This window comes from Schistocerca americana, chromosome X (genome assembly GCF_021461395.2).
Source record: "Schistocerca americana isolate TAMUIC-IGC-003095 chromosome X, iqSchAmer2.1, whole genome shotgun sequence".
Lineage (NCBI taxonomy): Eukaryota > Metazoa > Arthropoda > Insecta > Orthoptera > Acrididae > Schistocerca > Schistocerca americana.
This window is the reverse complement of record NC_060130.1, coordinates 89,526,865-89,540,852: the sequence shown is the minus strand read 5'-3', so window position 1 is coordinate 89,540,852 and position 13,988 is coordinate 89,526,865.

The following is a 13,988-nucleotide window of genomic DNA, read 5'->3' as shown; positions in this document are numbered from 1 at the left end:
TAATCTAAGATGGCGCCACCTAGTGGTTTCACCACGAGCTCCAGACCCCAACTGGCTTAGTACATTTCGTCGCCACCAGAGGACGCTACAGTGACACCAACTGATGACGCAAGTACAGTTATCCCTGATGCCTGCAAAACGTGTGTTCTCCACGAGGTCTAGTACCCAGTACCACTGGCAGAGGACGCTGTGGCCCCTTTCGTGACGTAAACCAAGATGGTGAGGAAAACGACTCAGCCTGCTCTGGGCTGCAGGAGAGAGTAAGAATTGACAGCAATCTATTTATTTTGAAACAACTTATTTAATGATAGAGTATATCTATCGCACTATCGCATAACACCCACCCAGATGTGCCCGGGGCCATGTTGCACTGCCCACAGACACGCAATCAACTCGTAATTTCAGTACACAATAGCAAACTGCCTTTCAAATAATTACACATTGATGTGTAGACACACTAAGTACTCGTAAACTGTCCAAATAGCGCATATCACAGCCTACAGACTTGCTTGCACAGTAATGCAATCACCGCGCGCAAGCACAGCCCCCACCCCCACCCCCCGCCCAGTAGAGTACACAGGAGGCAGCGATGATTTACGTGTCAACTGTCAAACCGTGCACATGCCCCCACCCGCATCCCGCAACCGGCGCCACCTCATTCATACTTCATTTCTGATAAATTCCTATCCCGATACGTATTCACCTAGACGCCTATAGGAAGGGAGCGAAGACATATTTACAGAGCGCAAACGCTACAATCTCTTTCGCGCCCATTTGCGGTCGACGCGCCTGTCAGCTGTCAAAGCACACACAGACGTCCATCCAGCACCATGCTCCGTCACAGCCCAAGCCACGGCGGCCGATCGCAGGTGGAAGTCTGCTCTATGCAGTCACAGTTATAGTGTCATAGCATTCCAAAGCGCGTTCACGCCAGTCTCATATTCGAGCCATCTCCAGGCGCCATTGGTCTTTACCATTGAAGGCAGAATAGCACAGAGTGTGTTGAGTGTTGACACATGCATTCAACCGAAAGTACACACTCCAGCTTCACTGACACATCGCCATCTAAAACATTCTCAATGTTATTCTTACGTCACATATTTTTGTGGGAAAAAAAACCATCAGCCAAGTCCAGCTCTCCGTAATTTTTATAGTGCCCCAGAAATAGTTAAAACTCGTTTTCTTGTTTTCACAGCTTGTATGCTCCAAAATTCCTGCCCTAACAGAAACTGTTTACCAAAATATGACCTAACCCAGTCTTCCTCCCGGAGATAACGTGATGCCTTCCTGCTCGCGACATACGCAAATGTTCTCACCGCTCCTATATCCCACCACAATCAATTGACCATTCTCATTAGCTCTTATCGAATTTACCAGTCGAATTACTAACGCCGTCAGTATCGAAGCACCATCCATCTTTTCTTTCTGGGGCTTTCTGTCGTTATTTTGCAAAGACTGTTAAACTGCACCGACATTTCCCTCAATCTATACACCCCCAACCTGCCGGCTGGTGTGGCTGTGCGGTTCTGGGCGCTACAGTCTGGAACCGCGTGACCGCTACGGTCGCAGGTTCGAATCCTGCCTCGGGCATGGATGTGTGTGATGTCCTTAGGTTAGTTAGGTTTAAGTAGTTCTAAGTTCTAGGGGACTGATGACCACAGATGTTAAGTCCCATAGTGCTCAGAGCCATTTGAACCCCCAACCTGTTCTTGCTTTCTTCAGACGCTACACTCAGTGGTAATAAACTATTTTATACTGATCACCATTTTGCACAGACAACCAAACATGGCAAAGTTGTGTACAGGTCATCAAACACAAACGATACTCGCAAGAATATTGGAGCTTCAAACCGATCTCCAACCAGGGCCGGCCGAAGTGGCCGTGCGGTTAAAGGCGCTGCAGTCTGGAACCGCAAGACCGCTACGGTCGCAGGTTCGAATCCTGCCTCGGGCATGGATGTTTGTGATGTCCTTAGGTTAGTTAGGTTTAATTAGTTCTAAGTTCTAGGGGACTAATGACCTCAGCAGTTGAGTCCCATAGTGCTCAGAGCCATTTGAACCATTTTCCAACCAGGGCATATACTACTGAGTACCGTCCATTTTCGCTGTACTTCTCGATATCAAGAACACCGCCCTAGCCTCCCGATCGCTAACGCACTACAATGCACAACATATACACTGTAAATTATTTCTCCACAAACACCAAACTTTAGCGACGTGCAGCCTGCTGTAAACCATTGACTAACTAGAAACAAGTAGAGTAAACTGATATTTGCACTCTTGAATACCGAAGTCGGTCATCTAACAGATTGGAGATCATCAATATTCTTTACCAACCAACTATGGTCTTTCCCACGTCTAGAGAACAGGCAAACGTGTGTCCAACACACCACAATCGCTCTTCCCTCAACCAAATAAAGGCATCAAATGTCCAGAAGCAGTTGACTGAACAATTTACATGGGAGGGAATAACGCTCTGTCACAAACGCACCATCTTCTCAAAGTTACACTTGATCACGAAAGCCACCCAGCACATAGTAAGTATTAGTTCGCTATTCGTTCGTCTAGAAGATGGTAAAGTTAACTCTAATACATTCCTACACTCCAACAGGTCTCTGCATTCGGAAGAGTGCTACCATTAACAGGGGAACCCAAATCAATACCACCACAGACTTTGCATACACGGACACATTCCAGAAAACTCCTCGCATCATACAGCGTGTTTCAAAAATGACCGGTATATTTGAAACGGCAATAAAAACTAAACGAGCAGCGATAGAAATACACCGTTTGTTGCAATATGCTTTGGACAACAGTACATTTTCAGGCAGACAAACTTTCGAAATTACAGTAGTTACAATTTTCAACAACAGATGCCGCTGCGGTCTGGGAAACTCCATAGTACGATATTTTCCACATATCCACCATGCGTAGCAATAATATGGCGTAGTCTCTGAGTGAAATTACCCGAAACCTTTGACATGTCTGGCGGAATGGCTTCACATGCAGATGAGATGTACTGCTTCAGCTGTTCAATTGTTTCTGGATTCTGGCGGTACACCTGGTCTTTCAAGTGTCCCCACAGAAAGAAGTCACAGGGGTTCATGTCTGGCGAATAGGAAGGCCAATCCACGCCGCCTCCTGTATGTTTCGGATAGCCCAATGCAATCACACGATCATCGAAATATTCATTCAGGAAATTAAAGACGTCGGCCGTGCGATGTGGCCGGGCACCATCTTGCATAAACCACGAGGTGTTCGCAGTGTCGTCTAAGGCAGTTTGTACCGCCACAAATTCACGAAGAATGTCCAGATAGCGTGATGCAGTAATCGTTTCGGATCTGAAAAATGGGCCAATGATTCCTTTGGAAGAAATGGCGGCCCAGACCAGTACTTTTTGAGGATGCAGGGACGATGGGACTGCAACATGGGGCTTTTCGGTTCCCCGTATGCGCCAGTTCTGTTTATTGACGAAGCCGTCCAGGTAAAAATAAGCTTCGTCAGTAAACCAAATGCTGCCCACATGCATATCGCCGTCCTCAATCCTGTGCACTATATCGTTAGCGAATGTCTCACGTGCAGCAATGGTAGCGGCGCTGAGGGGTTGCCGCGTTTGAATTTTGTATGGATAGAGGTATAAACTCTGGCGCATGAGACGATACGTGGACGTTGACGTCATTTGGACCGCAGCTGCAACACGGCGAACGGAAACCCGAGGCCGCTGTTGGATCACCTGCTGCACTAGCTGCGCGTTGCCCTCTGTGGTTGCCGCACGCGGTCGCCCTACCTTTCCAGCACGTTCATCCGTCACGTTCCCAGTCCGTTGAAATTTTTCAAACAGATCCTTTATTGTATCGCTTTTCGGTCCTTTGGTTACATTAAACCTCCGTTGAAAACTTCGTCTTGTTGCAACAACACTGTGTTCTAGGCGGTGGAATTCCAACACAAAAATCCTCTGTTCTAAGGAATAAACCAGGTTGTCTACAGCACACTTGCACGTCGTGAACAGCACACGCTTACAGCAGAAAGACGACGTACAGAATGGCGCACCCACAGACTGCGTTGTCTTCTATATCTTTCACATCACTTGCAGCGCCATCTGTTGTTGAAAATTGTAACTACCGTAATTTCGAAAGTTTGTCCGCCTGAAAATGTACTGTTGTCCCAAGCATATTGCAACAAACGGTGTATTTCTATCGCTGCTCGTTTAGTTTTTATTGCCGTTTCAAATATACCGGTCATTTTTGAAACACCCTGTACTTACAACTAACTCTTACGATCGCAGTCTCAACTGAAGGGTGTTCGGCAGTGGCCAAAGTATTGGAAATACACCCTGCTGTCGGCAGTAGCTCTGGAAATAGATGTATCACTACCATTCTTATGACTTGACATACTCTTCCCTTCGCTATCACAGTACCCCAAGTCAAATCCATACCATCCCTACAACAGCATGTAGACATTTCCTTTACACAAACAGATATACTTTATAAACCTGATGCTCATATCACACACCCCGCACTAATACTAAGTATAAAATTACCTCCTCAATAACTGGATGCATACGACACCAAATAATACTGACCGAAAATCAACGATGGGTGTGCATGTCTCTTACGTTCATCCTGCGAATCATACCACCGTGTCATAGATGTGATCGAGCACATGTTAAGCAAAAAATCTCGATCCCAACACCTACTGCATGTTACTCTCACAAGCGCCTGTCGTTCTACAGGTGTGCACGAGTATCTATGTTAAAAGTTATATACTTGTTTTATAAATCTAGGTACGACATTACCTCTGAATGAGGTCGTTTTTTGTCCAGACAAATACCGAGCAGGTAATCGTAGGAATGTGTATTATCAGACCAACGTGTAGCCCACAATGCAAAATCGGTGAATTTTGACAGTCATTTCGCTAAGGAACGTGGTATGTGACTGATATTTGCAACTCCCTCACGCCGCTAGATATTTATCCAGTATGTGTTAATGTATTCTGTCCCGATACCATTCAGAGGTTCCGTTATATACCCACTGAGTTAAAGGTGATGACTGATTGAGAAGTGTGGCCACGCGGTTAAAGGCGCTTCAGTCTGGAACCGCGCGACCGCTACGGTCGCAGGTTCGAATCCTGCCTCGGGCATGGATGTGTGTGATGTCCTTAGGTTAGTTAGGTTTAAGTAGTTCTAAGTTCTAGGGGACTGATGACCTCAGATGTTAAGTCCCGTAGTGCTCAGAGCCATTTGAACTGATTGAGAAGGATCACAGCCACAAGTGAATCATATCTCTAAACGAGTCAACTTTCTCGAACCTATCTGCTACAGTAAAAATCCAACATAGTCTTAGTTAGTCCCTACACATCTTGCAACTGCTTCCATTTCTACAGCTTTGCGCATGTGATCATTCCATTTTAAGTCGGAACTGAGCAGAAGTTGGACAAAGCCGTATCCACCACGTTCTGCAACCCGTCTAGAAACAAAGCGAACGGAGTTAGTGCGACAGGACCGTGTTTCGGCCATTTGGCGGAAATGCGCTCATTGTGGCGCGTTCCCAAACTACATACAAGTACTACAGATCCACGTCCATTCAACTCTATCAGCCCAACATTCTATCATCGTTATTCTCTACCCCGCAACAGGGAAAAATTAATAACTATAGAAGATCAAATAACTTCATCTCACATAGACGCCATTACTTGCGTGATGACGCGAAGCTGCGATGGAGGTCCAGCACGGAGACAGACAGAGATTTTGCAGTGCTTCCCAGAATAGTACAGCGTGCAGCCCTCCAAGCATTCCTAATGGTATACTTCGTTCCTCACTAAATTTACCTGTAAAACTACTGCTGCTACTGCTCCCTGTGTGGAACGACCTTATTAAATACACGCGTATTGATACACTACATGGGGTTGTTTAAAGTTTCATCACCTCTACTCTAGGAGAATGATCGTATCCCACATACTATACTGTAAATCGCAGGAAATGCCACCTGTGGTCCATTTTAGTTGTTTGAAACACTGTTTTCTAACATGCTTTGTACACTGCCAAACATTTCGTTTTTCTGCTACGACTTCGTGGCCTGAGCCAGGTTCTAAACTGACATTACGAAGTTCTGATCCACGGCCTTTCGCAGGAAACTAGACGTTGCACGGTGTAAATCGTGTTCTTAGGGCTGATATCATAACATGCCACACACTGGATCATTTTAAATAAAAGGCAGCTACAACATAAGGAAACCAGAAGGGTTTGCTCACGTTGTGTAGAGTCTCCAAATTTCAGTCCGAATGTGATTGACAAGCTCTACATTTACACTCATCTCTCACACTGACGGAATAGCTGATAACTCTTCGTTCCGTTTCGACTCATTCGTAATTTTGCACACATGTACGCGATCACTGTTCCGTTGCTAAGCACCCCAGAAGGTATAGCCAAGCCACCAAAACTCTCCCTCCAACTCAAATGAGCATTGTCACTCAATCATTATTTCGTAAGCAACAGCAAGTCAGTGGCCGGGTGGGATGGAAAAGACACCACCGATATACTCTAATAATAAGCATCATAGTTGATAGTGTGAACAATTTTAACACTTTTACACTAACTTCAACACTGACCATTGATGTGACAGCATGTCCCCCAATTTCAGAATCACAGCTAAACCGCCCCTTTTACATCACTTTGCGAGTATGATTGCGAATGTGGATAGATTATTGTGCAGTACATCCATTCAGTGTTAATTCTCGAATACATACACGTTCAAAGTACATCAGACAACGTTCTTCATATTTGTAACACTTCGAGCATAGTGTTTAATTTATGATCTATCTCTGAGCGTATGGGAGTCACAGAGCATTCTCCCCGTCTTACGGAAAAAGACCAACCTCACACAGTCATTGACCAACACACCCTGCAGCACCGTTAGAGAATTAATCTCCAAGCGATCAGAAGAAGAGCGCTAGAGCGCTACACTCCACGTCTCGTGAATGAATATAGATTTCCATGTCCCAACCCATCCAAGTGTATGAGATTTCTCGAAATGTTACCATGTCGAGGAGCTTAGCACTCCTTATCGATGTATAGTAACAGATTTCAAAGTGCCGTAATGTAACAGCATACAGTTAAGAAGAACAAGAAAAGACTTATTTTTATACGTGATGGAGTTCGAGACGAATTGAGTTGGACAGATTTTTACCTAAATCAACCAATCTATCAACTCTAAATTATTGTTCTAGAGTCTAGGATCTGTGCCTGGAAGGTATTGGTAAGATAGAGAACATAAACACACACACTCCTAAGACTACAACGTTCTGCACTTAAAAACGGGCTATAATGTTAGATGGAATACCTTTCCGGCCTATCAGACATACACCCTTCTTCACAGTTTCCCTACGCTGAACTATCTTATCGAATCGTAAAACATTTGCTTTGCATGATACGAGCGCAATATAGCTTTGCGGAGACGTATAGTGTCCACTGGTCACATCCGGTCACGGTTCAGGAATTATACAATGCCTGCATAAGACCTACATAAAATGATGACGTTTTATATATCCAGTCTTCTTCTTCTTATGCTGCTCCCCCTTCTTGGTAACAGCTGTTTTCCCTTCAGTTAAGTCACCTATTCTCTTTTCAGTTGCGTTAACCCGTTAGTACAATGTCCCTTTCTCAATAACAGCTATTTCCCCTTCAGTTAAGTCGTTTACTTTCTTCTCGAATGCATTAACCCGATCATTCAGTGTATTGTTCAATCTCAGAAGGGTATGACAATACGTCTCTAGTTTCTTGTGTATGCCTCCAACTTGACGTTCGAGAGTTTGAATTTTCGCGTCCACGTACAAGCGAATGTTTTGTCCGTGCACACCCAGCCTATCAAACTGAGCTCCCAGCATGCGTGCGAATTTATCCATGACGATCCGTATACTGATGTACTCACCTCTTTGCATGGCTGTATGTATAGGAACTCCTGGAAGTTCCGTCTGTACCTGCCGTCATTCAGTTTTCTTGTTTTATCAGTAAGGAGAAACCCATACTGTGGTTCCAGCAATCTGCACATATCTCTACAAAATCATTGAACCACATATCGGTTCCTACGTGAGCCTGGTAAATGTGTTTTAAATTCGGATTGTCCTGTTTGAATGCTATAACTAGTTTTACATTAACGCTCACCAGCTGTTTTAGGATTCTGGAATAAGTCTGACGAAAAATAAAATACATCAACAGCCATATGGCGACTGAAACAGAAATATTGCCGAGTTTGATCTTGGTTTTCCACAGCAGCATCGTCAAATACGAACACTTTGTTTAGCTTTACTCTTTCCGGTGGAGGAATATCACTGCTCTCACAGAATGTCTCGTATGTCACACCATCTACACCCTTCAATATCTCCTGTAATACATTCGAGGTATGAACTGAAAAACGTCTTCAGTAACCACGTTTCGTGTTTTATTCAGTACACGATGCATTTCGGACCCTGTGGGTCCATCATAAGGTGTAATTCGTCTTAATACATACTTTATTTTTCCTCTTGAATGAGATGAAATGCATATTACTGTCACGAAAAGGTTTGATGTTAGGTTACGAATTTCGTAAGTCAAACGCGAAAAATATGTGCGAAATAGTGGAAAAGATGAGCAGTGTAAACTTACCAAATAATCCAAGAAAAGCGTTGTTAACGTTATAGCATCAGCATACGTTTTTTTCTTCATCGTTTTCGTACGTATCATTTCATTCAAGAGGCACATTCGCATACATATTGTGGGCTTTCAAATAACTACGTACCCTCCGACTCAGAGTTGAAATATTAAAAGTTTGTCTCTAGGGGCTGCGATACGTAGTTGCCGCACTACAGGCCAAATACTGCTGAGTCTACAGTATATGATAAGAATACACACATGAATCGAATGGTCGAACGTTTCTATCACTCGGCAATTGAGAATTGAGAATTATGAAAGTAACATATAAATTTATAAATGAATGATTGTAATTAAATAACATCTGAAGGTACTATCTTAACGACTTTAAATGATGAGTAATATAGTTGAAGTACTTTTGAGAATGCAACATATTTCTGCAAATACTTATTGGTGTCAATGTTCCAGCAATTAAATAAAATATAAGTTGAGCAATAATGAAACAATAGATTCCCATTGCACGTAATTAGCTCGCGAGATATCCACTTCTAAGCGCACACTACGTCTTTACTGTAGAAGCCACGGAAATGTCACAAGTGCCCAAGTCGACACTCCGGAGTATTTCTATCTGCCATGACCACGCTCAAACCGCTCCACTCTCCAAGTCCTTCCCGTGACTGTCCTTGTCCCGTGCGACTCCAAAGTACCTCGTGTCCTCTCCGGAAACGATGCTCCTCTCTCTTAGTAACGAGCACTGTGATTGGCTAGAGCGCTCCCTCCTTGTCTCCAAGCCGATGGATACACACAAAGATAATGAAACACATTCGAAATACTGGATTTATATGTAAATACTTGAAATTAAATAAATATTCCTACGGCTGGACCATAAACACGTTCTAACATAGAATATTAGATACATAAACAAATCAAATAAACATATATCAAAGGAATAGAACAAAAGGTAGGCCAGTAGCCTAATGTCTCTGTGCTTTCTAAAACACAGTAAAAATTTAACCAATTTCTTCACGAATAGTATATATCGGATATAAACAAAGGCATAGATGAATAAATATATTTATAAGCATGCTGCTACCGTTTTTTCGTGTAACTGTGGAGTACTTGTGGCCTGACGCGATCGATAGTAATCGGCCACTTTGACTTCCAATAACTCATGTGCTATTCAAGTTACGTGCCTGTAATTTATACCAATTTAGGTTTACGCTAATAGCTTTCTAAAGACACGTCTATCGGCGAAATCGGGAGAAGCGTTTAGGTTTTAGAAATTCGTTGCTGGGTGTTACTTGTATAATTTACCTTCAGATACTAAACTTTAAACTAATAAAGATATTGGAAATCTGATTACACCATCAGAATCGTCGCGCAAATAATGGTAATGTACATGTTTCTTTTTGAGGTATCATGATTCATCTGGCTACTATTAATTTCTATACGGACTGTGAAATATCTGCCATTAAGGTTTCACAAAGTCCGCCATCTTTGGCCGTCACCAAGGAATTCCCACTCATGTGCTCGATGGACCACGCACTGGGGCTACCCCTCTCGTCCGGCTAACGTTCGGCACCGCAAGTTTGCTGCCAGGCCCGGCTGGCCGAGCAGCCCGTGCGGCCGCTGCTTCCTCCAAACTTAGAATATTTTTAGAGCGCAACGACTCGGCCGTTACCTCACAACATGTTAGCAAACACTGCACACATGTTGGTATTTGAGTTTAAACAGTGTTTTGGATAATACACACACAAGCTGAAAGCGAACTGCATTCGGATGTGTTAGCAACCATATGAGAACATTTGCTTTGTCGCAGTTGGATGGACCTACAATTACTGCACTTATGTCGGCAGGAAGGAGTACACCATTCTTCTTCTTCCGGTCTTCTTGCACACTGTCACAGCTCCAGTCGCTCACAAGGAAGTCTTGATTCTTCACCCACGCTGCCGTGATACCTACTGGGCCACGTACTGGTGTGCAATGGTTTTTATAGAAAATAAGGACCACTATACCCTTCCATGATAACGACTATGTCAGGTACTGGCGTGCAATGGGCTTTTACAGAGAATTTGGTAAAATGATACACATATCGAAAAAAGTTTTCAGCGCCTCAGTTCCAAGAGTTCAGAAAATTGGAATATAGATCAACGTAAACATCATTTCCGCCCTTTTTAATGTTCATGAAAACGACACATTGCATATTGTACCACCACACAGCGAGACCTTCTGAGCTATTAGTCCAGACTGCTGTACACACCAATGGCGTACCGTGAGGGGAGACTTTGAGACTTAGTCTCCCCTGTGTTCGTGCTTAAAAAACATGCAATAGTAATTCATAGCAAAAATATAAACAACTTTCTACTAAGAGCACTAAATGTGCGAAGACATCACATCTTGTAGCCCGCGCCGCCGCACCCTGAGTATTGGTGTATCTGCTTGCTTGAGACTCGACTGCTCTCAGTCTCTGCGTCTCTTCCCTTACCTGGCTGTGTTAGAGGCACTCTCGGCTCTCCTCCACTTCCCCTCTTCCACGAAGGCCGGTGCGCTGCACTTGCTAGCAGGTATCGAGACTAGTCTCCGCCGCTTCTATGCCGGCTTTTAACACGGAAGTGAACAGTCGCGCTGTTTGTGTTCATAGTCATTCTTGTGTGATTTTAGTGAATATTTTCGTTGTGTCGCCAACATGATTGAGCCAGCAACTGAAGCCCTTATAGAATTTTTATTAAAAACGCCTATTTCTACATTAACGTACGAAAAAAAAAATGTGAATTGGAGGACAAACGACCTCTTATACTCGGTGTACTTTTAAGTGAAGGCAAACAAAAACGCACTGTTCAGACAGCCTGGTACGAAAAGTATGATTGGCTGACTGCGAATGCAGTTAATAACAGATTATATTGTTATATATTCTGTTTGCTGGTGAAAAGGAATGATGCAATGAGGGCATTTGTACAATAAAGAACTTTGACAGGAATGCACAAAAGCATCAGATATCAAAACGCCAACTGCAGAACAAAGAATCATTTCAGTTGTTGAGCAAAAGTAGATTTGAGCACGCCCTTTCTGAAGCCGCTCATCTGACAGAATTAAATACAACGAACAAGTTACGTCCAGCAGGAGAGTATTGGCTCGTCTTATTCAGGCCACTGTATTTATTTGTAAACAAGAACCAGCCTTTCGCGGCCATCGAGAAGACGAATCCTCCAGCAACAAAGGTAACTATCTGGAATTGTTGGATTTACTAGCTCAAGGAGAGCTTTTAATCCGAGACCGTCTGTTATCATCTTCATTCTTTAAAGGAACTTCTCCAGATACACAGACTGATGTAATAGAAATGATAACTCTGGCAGTTAATGAGAAAATAAAATCTGAAATTCAGAACTGAAATTTCATTTCGATTCAGGCTGATGAAACATTAGACGTGTGATGCAAGAGTCAAATGAGTATAATATTCAGGTACTGTGTTGCAGACAAAATTGAGGAAAGATTCGTAGGATTTTACGATGTTTCTTGAGATAAAACTGCTTAAGGTTTGTCAAACATTATTCATGCAGTATTGAAAGAATGGAATGTGGAAGGAAGATAGTCAAACATATGATTGCGCTTCAGTAATGGCGTGCAGAGAAAGAGGACTACAATAATTGATGAAGCAGTTCTGTCCCTATGAGCTGTTTATTCATTGCTACGCACACCAACTGAATTTGGTACTGTTACATGCCTCGAAAATCATACGACAAGTACGCATGTTTGTAAGTGATCTTACTGCATTCCATTCGTTTTTCAGCAGATCATCAAAACGAACTGTATTGCTAACTGATAAAGGATTTAAACTGCCACATGCAAGCAACACTCGCTGGAACTTTCGTTCCAGGGCAGTTTCAACAACATCTAGTCATTTCTCAGGGCTATATAGTGTTCTTAATTATATATTTGATGATACAGGCTCTCAGTGGGACCTAGAATCTTTGAGCTGTACTGTGGGAATGAAACGACGGATGGATGATCCTACGTTTGTCTACTTGCTTTGCCTCTACCGAGGGTGCTTTGTTTATGTTCATCATCTCTTTAATGTTCTTTAGTCAAAATATGTCGGTATAACTGCTTGCCACGACGAAATAAGAACTGTTTTGAGAAACTTACGACAATTAAGAACGGAAACATTCGTTGATGAATGCATTAAATGCAGCTTGTGTTTGAATGGCAACTTATCATTCTGTGACAGTCAAAAGACATCTCTCAGGGCACTAACTTACGAGATACTGGATTTGCAAATTGTTCAGATGGGAAGAAGGTTTCAAGACTTTCCCCAAAATCAGTTTGTTGAACTATTGAACGAAAACTGTTTTGCGAACTATCAAAAAGAATTCCCAAAGTTGAAACTGCTTCAGTTATTAGAACAGTACCTTTTTTCAAACAAGAACAACTTGAAAATGAACTGTGTAACACATAGTCTGATGTGAAAAAACACTTATCTCCAAGAATCCTCTTAAAGTACATTGTCAACACTGATTTAGATTCCGTTCATGAAGAAACAACGATGTTCCTGCGTTTGGTTTCGACCCTACACCTACCCGCAACTACAGCGAGCAGTGAACGAACCATGAGTACTCTTAAACGAGTGAAGAATTATTTAAGGAATTCAATGTCCAACATCCGGCTGTCGTGTTTGAGCACGTTAGCAATAGAAAAGACACTACTTGGAGACGTATCCAGTGATCAGAACTTTGTAGACCGAGTTATAGCCTTGTTCGTGGAAATAAAAGACAGACACATTGCACTTGTCTAAAAGAAAATACGTAAGTGCTTCTTCTCTTGCTGCTGGAGTTCTACAAATTTGTCATCGTTTCTTGAACAAGTCGGTTATTATTATTATTAGTGGCGGTGGTAGTGGTAGTAGTAGCAGTAGCAGTAGTAGTAGTAGTAGTAGTAGTTGTTGTTGTTGTTTTATTTTGTGCATTTTGTTTCATTTGTTTAAATTATTGTTTATTGTACTATTTTGTCTCTCTATAATAATTGCAGAGTCTCCCCAACCTTTACAAGCATTCTAAGCCACTGGTACACACCAGTACCTCTAATACCTAGTAGCACATCCTCTTGCATTAATGAATGCCTGTATTCGTCGTGGCATACTATCCACAAGTTCATCAAGGCAGTGTTGGTCTAGATTGCCCCACTCCTCAATGGCGATTCGACGTAGCTCCCTCAGAGTGGTTGATGGGTCACGCCGTCCATAAACAGCCCTTTTCAATCTATTCCAGGCATCTTCGATATGGTTAATGTCTACATCTACATCTACATTTATACTCCGCAAGCCACCCAACGGTGTGTGGCGGAGGGCACTTTACGTGCCACTGTCATTACCT